Below are 6,009 nucleotides of genomic sequence, written 5' to 3' on the forward strand. Positions count from 1 at the left end.
GGGGGGGGGGTGTTAAACTGAAACAGAGGAGATTGAGATGAGATATAATGAAGAAATGTTTTACTCTGAGGGTGGTGAGAGCCTGGCCCAGGTTGCCCAGAGAAGCTGTGGCTGCCCCATCCCTGGAGGGGTTCAGGGCCAGGTTGGAGGGGGCTTGGAGCAACCTGGTGTGGTGGGAGGTGTCCCTGCCCAGGGCAGGGGGTGGCACTGGATGGGCTTTAAGGTCCCTTCCAACCCAAACCATTCTGTGATTCTGTGAAAACCTTTCATTAAAATAGTTCTTGCCTTTATATAGTAGTTCTTTTTATATTGAAAGCGTGGCCTGGGAGGTGCTGTCTGCGTCCTGCGGCGTGGTGGGACGTGGCACCCTCAGACAGGACAGGGCAGATGGTGGTGTGGGTGAGGTTCATGCCAGACCATGGGCCATGGGGCCAGACCCCCCTGGTCTCTGGGGTCTCCATGGGCCCCTGCTCACCGTGGTGTAGCTACATGTGATGCTGTCATGGAAATAAGGTGCAATAAGTTGTCATTTCAGGAGATGAAATCTACCCATTCCTTGAGGTCCAGTTTCAAGAGGTGCGTCGTGATAAAAGCAGCTCTTCTGTATACCGGCATCTTGGTTTAATGTTGCTGTTTCAGGTTAGCTAATACCACTTTTTTTTTTCTTTCAGGGAAGTAATTCTTTTTATCAAGAAAAGGTTATTCTTCAGTTCTGGGATGTGTAGCATGTTGTCTGTCACACGCAGGTCACTGAGGTATTTCATCCTCAGCACCTCGTGCTGTATTTGGGCTGACCTGCCAAGGTCTCCGCTGGGCTGAGATCTTCAGGACAGAGATCTTGTCTTCTCTCATGTTCGATTAAGTGCAGCACACGCTGTGAGCAGCTCAGGGGATCTCGTTTCTCTTGAAACAGAGAACTCCTTGTGCTGCAACTATACGGAGGGGTGAGGGGAGACTGAGGGGTGACCTCATCACTCTCTATAACTACTTGAAAGGACATTGTAGAGAGGTTGGTGCTGGTCTCTTCTCACAAGCAAATAGCGATAGAACAAGAGGGAATGGATTCAAACTGCAACAGGGTAGGTTTAGACTGGACATTAGGAAGAAATTCTTCACAGTAAGAGTGATCAGACACTGGAACAGGCTGCCCAGGGAGGCGGTTGAGTCACCATCCCTGGATGAGTTTAAGAGCCGTTTAGATGTGGTGTTGGGGGATATGGTATAGGGAAAAACTTTGTAGAGTAGGGGTAGATGGTTGGACTCGATGATCCCAAGGGTCTTTTCCAACCTGAATGATTCTATGATTCTATATCTATAATATAAGGAAATTTTGGCCAGCATATTGAGAGAGATCCCAGTGTTGCCAAAGAGTAAATAAAAGTATTGATGCAGTGGAGTGTAAAGCAAAGTGGAATGAACAGGTCTGCCTACATTAGATACTGTTCACATGTTTTAAGATTCAGGCATTCACTGCTTTTTGCAGAGAGTGGACTGCTTGGTGCTGGCTCTTTTCATCTAGCTTGCTGTGAGAAATTAATCTAATTTACATACGATAAACATTTCTTGTATATTTTTCCATCTGTACGAATTGTAGTAGTGATCAGGGCGGCGCACAACTGCAAATGGAAGGGGCAATTATCCATCCTGCAGGAGTGGGAGTCAGCTGGATAGCGATGAGACTTAGGCTGTCCACACTAGGGAGGGAGGAAAATGGGAAAAGTATATGCCATTTAGATCAGGAAAATCTGCATTGTGTTCTAAACCTCCCGGCCCAAAGATTCACCTTTCGTTGATTGCTCTATGTTGTATTTTCCTTCCCAGGAAAGTAAGGTTGCAAACAAGGTAGCAAGCACCCGAGCTGAATAAGATCAGTGTCTGGAAGAATCTAAGAGGTAGGCTGACAGTTTTCATGCTCTGGGTTATAAACGGTAGTGAAATAGGGTTGGGAGAAACATTACCTTTTCTTTAAAATTCTAATCAAGATACCCAGAATAACTAAGAATAATACAGATCCTCACAGTTCCCACTAAATACCTCCCTGGCAGCTTGGTACTTCATTGTTTATCATCATCCTTTTTTTTTTATGGCAACAGTTGACATTAGATTATTACTGACCTGGTTGGTATTTGAATTTATTCCCTAGCGGTTAAAGACTTTGTAGTTTCATGTTCTGGGTCCTTTTTAAAATTCATCATTTTAGAGCATGGAAAATATATTGTTCTATCAAGTTTATTTCTCTGACATTTATTCAGTGGAGAGTGTGATCCTAATATTAAAGGCTTTTGTTTTGAAGCCTGGCATACAGATCATTCTTTTCACTGGTCTTCCCTAAACCAGGTCATTTTATCACTGTGGTTCCCCTTGTTGGTGTCTGGGAAGTTAATATGTTGAACGGCATAATTATTTGAACCATTATTTGTTTTTAGAGGATTCGTGGGTGATAATAGATGGCTCAACCCAGTTGTGTCAGAAGGTATTAAGATTTCTGTCTGCAGATGTCCTGGAGTTGGTCCTATATGGAGCCATAAATAATATTGTATGAGAAGCAGTGACAGGCTTTTACTCCAACTCGTCTCTTTATCATATGTTATATTAAATTTAAACAGAGTTGTTGAATTCCTTTGTGTGGGTAAATGCTTTTTGATGTCTCCTTCTATTAAAGTTGTAATATCCCCTTTAACCAGAGGGCTGCATAAGAATTCGTACTTGCTAGGTGTGTTTCTCAAATACTCATAACCTCATTAATGTTGCCAGCAGAACTAATTGGGCTGTCACAACGAGGTTCAGTACCCGGTTGGAGAATTATGGTGTGAGGCCAATGGAATTAAGCATATTCTGATGGTGGAGAAAGTTAATGTGACTCACAGATGCTCATAAGCATTATTCTATATGGAAAGGCAGGTAGTTTGAGGTTGGTTGTTTTAAACTCCGGAAACATGAAGGACAAATGCAAGAACTCTTAGGAAATTTCAAAGCATTTGTTGACAGTTCAAGGTGCAATAAAGGTTTCCTTCTTTATCAGCACAGACATGGAAAGTACTGCCAAGCAGCACATAGACACCATAAATCACTGATGGGAGTGGATAGTTTGAAAATCTTACGAAGGCAATTCCCTAAGGCAGGCGGCATCTCGGGAAGTCATTGTTTAGGGCCCACCGGATTGGAAAGGGTCTTTCCAGTTGCCATTAATTCATGTCTCTAATTAAAGAAATGGATTGATCTTTGCTTAAAGTTGCTAGAGACTGGCTGGTGTCCATGGCAGATCAGAGCTGTGCATACAAATTAAATGTTAAAAGCATCCGCTGCCTTTCAGACAGGAAAAAAAAAAAAGGTAGAAAAAAAGAGGTAGACCTGTATTTGTGGGTAGCTGTCGTTAATTACGCTTCGGGTGGTGGGAGGGAACCACAATTAGTTGCATTTTCACTAGGCTTCATGGTGGAGAAAAGAGGCTTAAAAATCTTTTGTGAGAAAAAAAAAATAAACTGTGTCTTGCTGTCTCGTCCTTGGTCACAGCAGCATCTCTGCCACTAAATCTCTGAATCACATCTTTCACAATAATCTTGATTTTTGATGTCTGAATAGATTCAGTGCTGCTTCCAACAGCAACTTGAGCATAAGAAAGTTCCAGTGCATCCTCCTCTTGCTTTCAGAGACAGAGGTGTTGGTTGTTGACTCAGTCTGTGTCCTTTTCTATGTGTTTGCATCAGTTATTTTAATTTTTGCCCATGCAGGGTTATTGTTGGTCCCTTCCAGGAGACGCATTAAATAGTTGGGTATTTGAGTCCAGTGGTTTATCATGGTGCTTCTGAGGAACAATGTGTGCCCTTCGATGGACAGATTGGGGTTTTTTCCTGAACATGACAGGCCTATGAAGACGGGCTGAGAGAGCTGGGGTTGTTCAGCCTGGAGAAGAGAAGGCTCCGGGGAGACCTTATAGCAGCCTTCCAATATCTGAAGGGAGCCTCCAGGAGAGCCGGAGAGGGACTCTTTGTCAGGAAGTGTAGTGACAGGACAAGGGATAATGGTTTTAAATTGGAAGAGGGGAAATTTAGATTAGATATTAGGAGGAAATTCTTTCCTGTGAGGGTGGTGAGACACTGGAACAGGTTGCCCAGGGAAGTTGTGGCTGCCCCATCCCTGGAAGTGTTTAAGGCCAGGCTGGATGGGGCTTTGAGCAACCTGCTCTAGTGGAGGTGTCCCTGCCCATGGCAGGGGGGTTGGAACTCGATGATTTTTAAGGTCCCTTCCAACTCTAACCATTCTGTGATTCTATGATTCTATGACATTAATTCACATGAAAGAGAAGTCAGAAACCCAGAGAGTAAATTTTTGAGATTTTCTTCATTTTCTTGTCTCCTTTTATTATTTTTGCTTCATGATTTCCCTGTGGGCCCTCCTGCTGAATTCCCAGGGTGCTGCTGTGGGGAGGGCTTTGAAAGGGAAAGGTAAAGCCATTGCACACTTTCGACAGATAGATACTAGACTTATTAATCAGTTTTCTTCAGTAATAGGTTGACTCTTTTGGGAATCTTTCAGAATTTACTTCAAACCGATGAGTTGTTTTGACAGTTCAGAAAATGCCTTAATCTAGAAATTGCAGCTTTTCATATTGACACTGTTTAACCCATTGTGTATCCGTCTGTTGGAAAAACACAGTATTCCTTCTTCAGCAGCTTTTGTGAGACTACCCGTTGCAGGATTGGCTCCTACACATGCTGTCAGTCATATTAGCAAGGCTCTTCCTGTTTTTCTTCTTCTCATTCTTTATTGGTGGAATATTATTTCTACTGGGGAAGGTGGAGTGATTTTGTAGTTTGTTCGGAGGATGCTGTTTTAATCTCTTCTCAAGGTGGGCTTATTTCTGAGAAATCTCGTGGCCCTGCAAGAAGGAACATCGGTGTTGCTCTGAGCATTTCCTTACTGGTAAGGAGGTGAGTTGTTTCTAGGGAATGTATTTTTGGAGAGACAACTTCTCTCTTCATTTTCTGAGACTGTTTGAGAACTTAGAAAATGGACACTAATATGAAGTTTGGCAACCGTTTTGTGCCGCTTACCTGCATGTGTGTTTGAGCAGTTTAGTATCCTAGTCTAAGACAGACGTCAATGAATACAACCTCTGGAATCTTAAATAATGACTTTCATTGTCTTAGTTAAGCAATCGTATTCTTAACAGTCGCTTACTTGAAACATAACTCTGATGTTTCCAGCTCCTGTGGGATGGGAAGCTGGAGGTGATCAGAGAAAGCAGTCAGTGCTCTGTGGAACGTTTCGCCAGGCTGTGTGTTGAGTGATGCGGTACATACACTATGAGGTACATTTATCATTCCTTCCACTGCGTGTTGGTTATAAACACAACACAATTGTAAAATCGTTATCTCTGAAGTCCCATTAATAGAATGGACCTCAGATACATACATTTTAGGGTTGGTTTTTTGGGGGGGGTCTCCAATTATTTACTACAGGCTGGTAAGAGTTCATATTAAGTGTATAAACATGCATATGCCTAAAATGTCCTTAAAAAACAATTAAGGATACATATGGGAACACATTTTGCACTGACTTATATAATTTTGAAGAGCATTCAGAAGACACGTAAAATAGGTCAGCCAATGTGGGACACCGGGAACGCTGCAGCTTCAGGAGGAGGGGAAGGGCTCAGGGCTCCGGCGCCAGGGCAAGGAGTTCCCAGGCTGGCAGCCATCACAGAAGAGAAAAACTCCTCAGCAAACTTTCTAATTTGTATAGAATGGTATGAAATAACCCTGTTGGCAGCTTGGGGCAAGTGCCCGGGTCTCGCTCCTCCTCATCCCTGCACCTGCATCTCTAAAAATGCAGTTTTCCCAAGCGTTAGAAGAGACCTTACTGAAAAGTAAAATTACTGAAAGAGAAATTAATCCCGTGTCACTCAAACCAGGACACCCACCTTCCCCCCAGTGAGAGTTGCTCGCCCAGAGCTGGCTACCACAAGTGCCCGTGGACTTTCTGAACTGCCGACGGTCTCTCAGGCAG

The sequence above is a fragment of the Numenius arquata genome, chromosome 5, assembly GCF_964106895.1.
Source record: "Numenius arquata chromosome 5, bNumArq3.hap1.1, whole genome shotgun sequence".
Classification (NCBI taxonomy): domain Eukaryota; kingdom Metazoa; phylum Chordata; class Aves; order Charadriiformes; family Scolopacidae; genus Numenius; species Numenius arquata.